The sequence below is a fragment of the Phoenix dactylifera genome, unplaced genomic scaffold (genome assembly GCF_009389715.1).
Source record: "Phoenix dactylifera cultivar Barhee BC4 unplaced genomic scaffold, palm_55x_up_171113_PBpolish2nd_filt_p 000125F, whole genome shotgun sequence".
In the NCBI taxonomy this organism is placed as follows: Eukaryota; Viridiplantae; Streptophyta; class Magnoliopsida; order Arecales; family Arecaceae; genus Phoenix; species Phoenix dactylifera.
The window spans coordinates 1,279,460-1,287,611 of NW_024067690.1; the positions used below are offsets into that span (position 1 = coordinate 1,279,460).

An 8,152-nucleotide genomic window follows, 5' to 3' on the forward strand; every position below is an offset into this window, starting at 1 on the left:
GTCGAGGGACGGTAGGGATGAATATTTTGTTGGGTTTGAAAATTCTGAGGATTTTAAAAATTTTGGGAATAGAGTTGGGCTGTGTTCGAAGCTTGCTGCTTCCAAGAAAAGTTTGGATGATTTCGCCATCCTGGGTTATATGTATTGGAAAATGGGTCATTACCCGGTCTAGGCTGTGTTTGAGCAACATTGATGTGTTCTTGCATGAGTTCGGGGAATTGGGGCGCTGAAGGGCACTCATGAATAGGGTGGGATGGGCTAGAATAGATAGTACACACTTGTGCTTGGGAAGAGTTTATGTAATACCCACCTATCATCAGTTGATCAATCTTATGGGACAATGCATCTACCTTGCTAGACAGGTCCATAGAATGACTTATTTCACAAATGGTCCCTTTTCTTTGAGAACTCAGGGGTGCTTGACGAGAACAAAAAGCATGGTGGAGGGAGTTTTCATTTAGATTTTCAAATAATTGCCATGCTTCATGCTCATTTTGAAGCATGAATGTCCCCCTGCATGCGGCATCAATAATCTGACGGTTTCGTTCAGTCAATCCGTCATAGAAACATTGCACTAGCTGCCATTTAGGTATTTGATGATGTGGGCATTTACGGATTAGGTCCCGAAATCTCTCCCAAGTTTCATGAAATTCTTCTCCCTCAGTTTGGGAGAAGCTCGTGATGGCACGTCTAAACTAGTTCGTTCTTCCTATGGAAAAGTATTTTTTAAGGAATTCTTGTTGCATTTGATCCCAGGAATGAATCGAATTGGCTTCTAAAGAATTTAGCCATTGTTTGGCTCTATCTTTAAGGGAGAAGGGGAATAACCTAAGTTTCAGAGCATCATCAGTGAAATTCTGAATCTTGACAGTGGTGCAAATCTCAAGAAATTCATCTAAATATTTGTATGGGTCTTCGTTGGTGAGCCCATAAAAAGAGGGGAGCATTTGGATCACACTAGACTTTATTTCATATTGTACAACTGCTACCTCAGGTAATCGAATGCAAGATGGGGAAGTGTAAATAGTGGGAGTAAAGTACTTCCTCCGGAGTTTGGGTTGTTCTTCAGCCATCTTAAGAGGTGGGGATGATTCTAATGTTCTGATCTTAGCTCGAATATTCTAAGGGTCCGTTCTATTTCAGGGTCAAAAGGTAATAGGTCATGTACTCTAGAACGACTCCCTTGCATACACTAGTACTTGATCAGTCAAGCATGCAATAAAAGATAAACACATCAATCCTTGTATTTGTCCTAAAATCACTAGACAGCTCCTAACTGGTTTGAAGAGGGCACCTAAGCCTCCAATCCGGTCTAGAACCGAGTTGACCAGGTAAGCTCCCAGGTAAGTGGAGGGGTCACGATGCGTTTGCAAAGGTCCCACTTAAAACCCACTTGCCTCGAACAGATGAACTGTCTCCCTTATAGGGACAAAGCTTGCCTAGACATCAACTAAGCCACAGAGCGAAATTGGTGCAACTTTCGGTGATCTTCGTCCTATTGAGCTCGAATGTCCCTAGGGGCCAATGTCTAATTGATTTTAATTAAAGTGACACTATGTGAGATTGAGTTCACCTAAATTGGGCAAGAGTCCGGTGATGAAATCCGGCTCTTATCTTGTTGGGGTGATTGCCCTTACTATGTGCGGATTAATTTGTGTATGTGTATCAAGCATGCATTCACACTTTTGCTGAAATTAAAATCAAACAGTCACCACAAAATTTTAAGCTAATAATTAATTTAAATAAGAAAGGTCTAGAGGTTACCAAAGAAAATTTTTCCAGCAATTTAAAATTTTTTAAGCAAACCTCTAAAGCATTCCCTTTTGATAGCCCAGATCTCCTCTTCGATTCCTGATCAAATAAGACCAAAAGAAAAATTAAAAAAAAAATAGTAGAAGAGAAAAAAGAGATAAAAAAAGTAACAATAATAGAAAATAATTTTTTTAATTTTATTTTAGATATATATATATTTTTGAAAGTTTTTTTTTAATTAATTAAATTTTTTTTTAATGATAGGAAAAATAACTATGCTAGCAATCTCCGGTAACGGCGCCAAAAATTGATCGGTTATTTTAATTTCAAAAATAAACCACGTAATAGCACGTATCCTGTAGGATAATGATTACGGGTGTCGGTCCACAGGAATTGGAGACAAGTTATTTTTTTCTAATTAAATAATTACTTCAAAGGGTATAAGCTAGAGTAAATGATAAAAACTAAGAATTAATATGGATGTAATAGTATGAATTATCTATGGAGGGAGGTGTTTAGGGCTAGAATCCACCGATAGATTTATATTCGTGACGCTTTCAATGATTGAGTTGTATTTAAGACTTGATTGCTTCCGACTACAAGTCAAAGCAATCATAAAAGAAAATTATAACTAATTTCCAGCATGAATCATCTAAGTCTAGCACAAACCATCTACTCTAACGATAAGCATGACCTGTCTAACCTAGCATGATGCATCTAATCATTAAATCATTAAACATGAAATCGATGTCACATGAATATCTCCCCCAAACCACAGGTGTTGGATTCGATGAAATAGATCAATCTATGTAAAATATTTTATGCAAGATAAATGATTCACATAAATTGGATAAATCATAAAGATCAATTGATAAATTCTTCATCATGCAACACTCTTACAATACAAACTCAAATCAATAAAAATGAAACGAATACTCCTCTATGGCTTCATCAAACCCCTAAACCGAGGTTTAGCTGCTCATGATGCTCGGCGACTTTGATCGGCTTGCTAAGATACTCCACGCCATCCGCCTCAAGTCCTTCCTTCTGATCGGTTCTTTCAATTTTGAAAATAAACCACGCAATAGCACGTATCTTGTAGGATAGTGATTACGGGTGTCGGTCCACAGGGATTGGAGATAAGTTATTTTTCTTTTAAAAATAAATCAAAAAGAAGGATTTGCTAACTTGATTTAACTAAATTAATCTATGAGTACGAATTGAAATTTTATCAAAGTAAATAGATCTAGGGTTTGGAATCCACCACATAGCATTGCATCAAGGATTGTGTTCTTAGTTTTTATCTTTTGGAGAGGCATGCAATTTTGGCTACAAGCCTTTTAAAATAAAAGCATAAAGAGTGTTAGGAAGATCCATCTTCGGTGTAGCATGAAGTGTCTACCTAAGTATGCTAATCTAGGATGCAGCACACTTCATCTTCCTAGGCATGGATCATCTTAGACTACTTTAGCAAACATGATTAGTAACTAGCATGCTCAAAGTTTAAATATCATGAAGAAATATTTCATTGGAAATAAGAATTTAAACAGACTCCAAAATAATAAAAAAATAAGAACTACAATTGCCCTGATACATTGCTAGGGCTTCATCCAGCCCTAGACTAGATGTTTAGCCGAGCATGGCTTCCGGACGACCTCCCATCTTCAAATGAAATTGAGCACCTCTCATTCTTCCCAAAATATCACAAATATTCTCTTTCCCTCTCTCTCTCTTCTTTTTTTATTTCTTTCTCTCGGCTGGTGGCTTCTTTTCTTCTTCACCGAAACAGAGTATTCTCTGTTTCTTTTCTCCCCCAAGCTCTCCCCCCCGTCTGAAGAACTCTTCTCCCTTTTTATATCCTTCCTGACCGTGGAGATCGGATTCTTGAAGGAGGATATGCAGGCGATGGATCCGCGGATGAGTAGCTGGATTGGAGGATGCCGATGCTGCTCCAACGCGAAGGACGACGTGGGCGTGGAGAGGATTCTGCGCTGGCTCTCATCTGGACACGCGAGGCAAGGGAGCTTCCATTTGGCTCGGGATTTGGATGGATCACGGAAGACCGCTGGGATTTGGTTCCGAAGCAAGGAAATCTGGAAGAGAAAATCACGAGCATGGTTAAATGTTGGGCGGATTCCGTGGATGATGGAGTTAATCCGAATGGGAGGAAGGTTGCGGATGCTTGCAAGATTTGAGTGCGAACGGGAGGGATCCGGAAGAAAATCTGGGAGAAGATCAAATCTGGAACAAGAAATGAGGGTGATGGTGCTCACGGGATGCTCGGACACAATTGAACGCGAACGGGAGGGGTCCGGAGGCGATCAAAAATTGGATGCGGTTGAGCTGGGAGGTATGCTCTGTTTTGAATCAGGGGGAAAACGTGCGGATTTGAGCCGTGAGCTGGGATGCTGGGATACGATCGAGATGCGGGTTATTTGTGGAAGGAGATTTGAGAGGATAAGCTTGCTTCGGTTTGCTGGGAAGGAAAGGGATGATCTGCCGATTTGAATCGCGGAAGCGGGGGAGGGGAGGACGTGGTACAGGGGATTCTTATCCGTGGGAGATGAAAATGTTTAGATTCAGAATCAGATGGAAATAAATCTTTGGGAAGACGATGTTTGGCTTGCGGATGCTGGGAGGATTGCATTGCGGGAGGAGATCATGTTTGGAGCAAAGAATCTGGGAGGACGGGGTTGAATGGGAATGGGAGTGATCATGCGGCTTGTTCTGAAACAGGGAAGGAGAAGAGAATAAATAATGATGCGGGAGATAAGCGCGTGAGGGGTGATATGAGAATTATTTTATCTCTTTTTTTAGAAAGGTAGTTGGGGTCCACTCGTGTAGGTTGGGAGGGCTCTGTTCTGAATAAAGAAAGTTTGGATACGTGGAGAAAATGGGAGAGGCCTCTGTTTTGTTAAGTTGGGAAGCTTGGTGCACACGAAAAAGATGACGTGGACAAAGGGATGGGTAACTTCATGCAAATGGGGAAGAAAGCAATCCACACATGGAACTGATTGGGACTAATTCGTGAATGGGGTGACTCGACCTGCACACACATTAGACTAAATCAATATAGAAAATTAAACCAAACTTGAATTACCTCTAATAATTTATTAAAATGAAATGAGAGGGGAAACACATTTTCTTCTGTTAATATTTAAAATATGTGCATAACAATAATAATAAGTGCTATGTAAAATAGATAAATTTGTACATTATTTAGCACTTATCACCTTCTTTTTCTTTTTTTTTTCTTTCTTTCACTAACAAATCCGCTCACAGCATTTTTTTTTCTTTATTCTCCCTTCTCGGCACCAAAACAGCTATTTTTCTTTCTTCTCACCGTCCTCCCCCCCTTTCTTCTTCCTCCCGTCTTCTTCTTATAGCTCGCCGAAGACCAGCGATGGATCCCGAGAGAGGAGGAGGGCGTGATGCTGGGAATGATCTCAGGTGAAGATGGAGCTCGAAGCGGGTGCCGATCCGGAAGGAGCTGGGTTACCGGCTCGTTGATTGCAGTCGGCTGGGATCGCGGTGAAGGCTGAATCACAGGGATTGGAGCTGGGAATCGATGGGAGGGACGCGAACGGCCGGATCTTGGAGAAGACGGAGGAGCTGCTCGCTGGTGTGCTCGTTGGATGTGGCTGGAACGGGATGATGCGGAAGAGCTGGATCTCGGCTGCTGGGAAGAGGGCTGGCCGCGGGATCGACGGGGAGACACCGGAGGCGTCACGGGCGGAAGAGGAGGCGGAGGATCTGGATCTGGCTGCACCGCGTGGGACTCGTGGCTGGAACGGGCAGGGGGGCGCTCTGTGAGGCGGGATCACGGGAAGGATAGATAACGGGAGGAAGGAGATAAACAGTGAAACAATTTTAATAATAATTTTTTATTATTATTATATTATTTCTCACTGTTCATATGAACAGTGTTTTTACGGGACACTGTTCATATGAACAGTGAATAAGTGATTCTCCCCGAAATTATTTTTATTTATTTTATTATATTCATTATTATTTTTTTGTTTTAAATTTATAAATTTTATATGAAGGCAGGTAAGGAATTGGTCGGGAATTGACTTTGGGTTTGAGGTGGGTCACGATGGTTGACTTGTCCTTGAGCCCATTGTCATTTAAATTTAATTCTTGCTAAGCTGCTTCAGATCGAACTCGACCAGACAAGACTAAAAACAGGACCGTGACCTAATAAAAAGGGTTAATCAAACCTCTGCCCCATACAAAATTAATTATAACTTTCGATCGAATCAGGACCAAAACCCATTTAATTATAACCTTAGCTTGACTACAATTCTATCAGGTTATCAAACCGGGTCAACACAATCTCCTCCTTATATGTTTTCCTGTAATTTTCATGAAAGATTGCAAACAAGAGAGAGACAAGTTCAGAGTCTGATTTAAGAAAAGAATTATTTGCTTTTTACCATATTTTAAATTTATTACAATGATGATTCAATTTAATGGTAAAATACGTATTTATCAGTTTAAGAACATTGATAAGTGCTATGGAAAGATAACTAAATTATAGATTATCAAGCACTTATCACCCCACCTCCGACAGTTGCTCCCACGATCGGGGGGGTTAGACTTCGGCACCGGCTTGCAGGATGACGACGACGCGGTGAGCTCTCCTGGCTTCGAGCTCGATGGGGGCCCCGACGACGGTGGGGCTCCCTCGTCGTCGGGGCCCCCTTTCGCCTGCTGTATGCTGCCTGACAGGGGAACGATGCCGCGGGTGGCATCCCGTGGACTCACACCTGCGGAGAGGGGGCGCAGATTGGGCCCTGCTTTGTTGTAGACCCTGAATAGTTGTGGTCAATGTTTAAACCTGCTGAAAGAGCAGGTCAAATTGCTTTGGCCGGACTTGCGGGACCTGGTCCACTAGTGCAGGTACTGCAGGGAGTGGATTTTGACGAGAGCGGTCGGGTGGCGGGGCCCGGCTGCTCGATGCACTCGGAGCTCCGTGATTTTTTAGCCTCATGATCACGACTCAGGCCCTCTTTCTAGGGCCAGAAATGTTGTGGTTCAAATTTGGCCCGAGGGTCACCACGCTGGTGGAGTCGAGGAAGCTGCTGGTTGTTGGAAGAAGAAGATGGGAGCCACCTCCTGCGCGACGGCGGCGGACCTGCGCAAAGCCTCACCGGTGTTTCCGGTGAGGGTCCTTCGGCAATCACGTTAGAGTGAGATAAATTTGGTCCAGCCAAGAGTCCCTTAGAAGTTACTTGACTAGACTATTTATAGTCCCGGTGGAAAGGCCCAGGTGGCAGAGGCACCGTCAGCCCACATTATGAGGGGGCGTGGCTCTGAGCCGAACGGCGCGTAGCTTAGGCTGGTTGGTGGCGTGTGGTGTTATCCGTTCTTGAGAACGGTAGGGTATTGTCACAGCAGGGTATGGTCGGAGTAGTTATGGTGCCATCCTTTGACTGTTAAGGGCCGGCTATGGAGGCGTGGCATGGTGATGTTGTAAAGTATGGCCACGTAGATGGGCATAGGCGCGCACATGGGCGCGGTTGTTGGCGAAGCTGAGCCCGTTGAGAAGTCGCATCATGCGTTTGACGAGGTCGGCTTGATGGGTGTTGGAGGTAGCTCGGCTCTCCAGATTCCGAGGTGTGCTCGGTGGAGCGCCTCGAGCTTGAGAATCAGGGCGTACTACTGAAGCAGGCGCCCCGAGCTTGGTCGGGATGGATCGACGAACATTGGAGGCACCCCGAACTTGGTCGGGGGAGTCGGTGAATATCTGAAGCTGAGTTGGTTCTGAGCTGGACTGAGGATTCGACCGGATGGTGTTGGCTTTTATTGGGCCAGAACTGGGCGGCCTTTTAGCTATAGGCTGGACGATCCATTTCGTCCCCCATCACTATCTTTGGTTCAATCTTTACTATTTATAGCAAAGAGATTTGATTATGAAAAAGCCACTTCTCCTGCTTTGCGTAATTGCGCCTATCTATCTGCGGTACAATATTTGCTATTTATAGCAAAAGGAGTTTGATTCTGAAAACGTCGCGTCTCCCGTTGTCTCATCTCTCACTAATAGCTTGGGGGAGCCTGGCCCCATCGGGTTAGGGTAAAAGTGGCCAATAGTCTCTTTCTATTCTTAAAAATACCAATAATAGCTGAGTGCAGGAGCCTATTTGAGGGTCTGTGATTAAATATTATTTTTGCTCTAAAAAGAAAAAAATTTCATGATTGGGTGAAGGTGTGGATCTATGGAACCGCCGATTGGGTCGCCGCCTATGCTGCCCAGCACTCAAAAGAGGCCCTTTGGACAGACCAGGGATTGTTCTCCCAACTTGGAGTCATTGTCTTTTTCTTTGATTTTACTGGTTACATCCACGTTAGAGTAGTGTGAACAACCGTTGTACCTAAAAAAATAAAAAAAATAATTGGT

The 8,152-nt window shown here is 43.4% G+C and overlaps 1 non-coding gene across 1 annotated transcript; it reads left to right on the forward strand.

The window, feature by feature from the left end:
- The first annotated feature begins 591 nt into the window (after positions 1-591).
- On the forward strand, positions 592-697 carry LOC120104857. The gene has a single exon (XR_005507212.1). It is a non-coding gene; the product is annotated as a small nucleolar RNA R71 (small nucleolar RNA).
- The last annotated feature ends 7,455 nt before the right edge of the window (positions 698-8,152 follow it).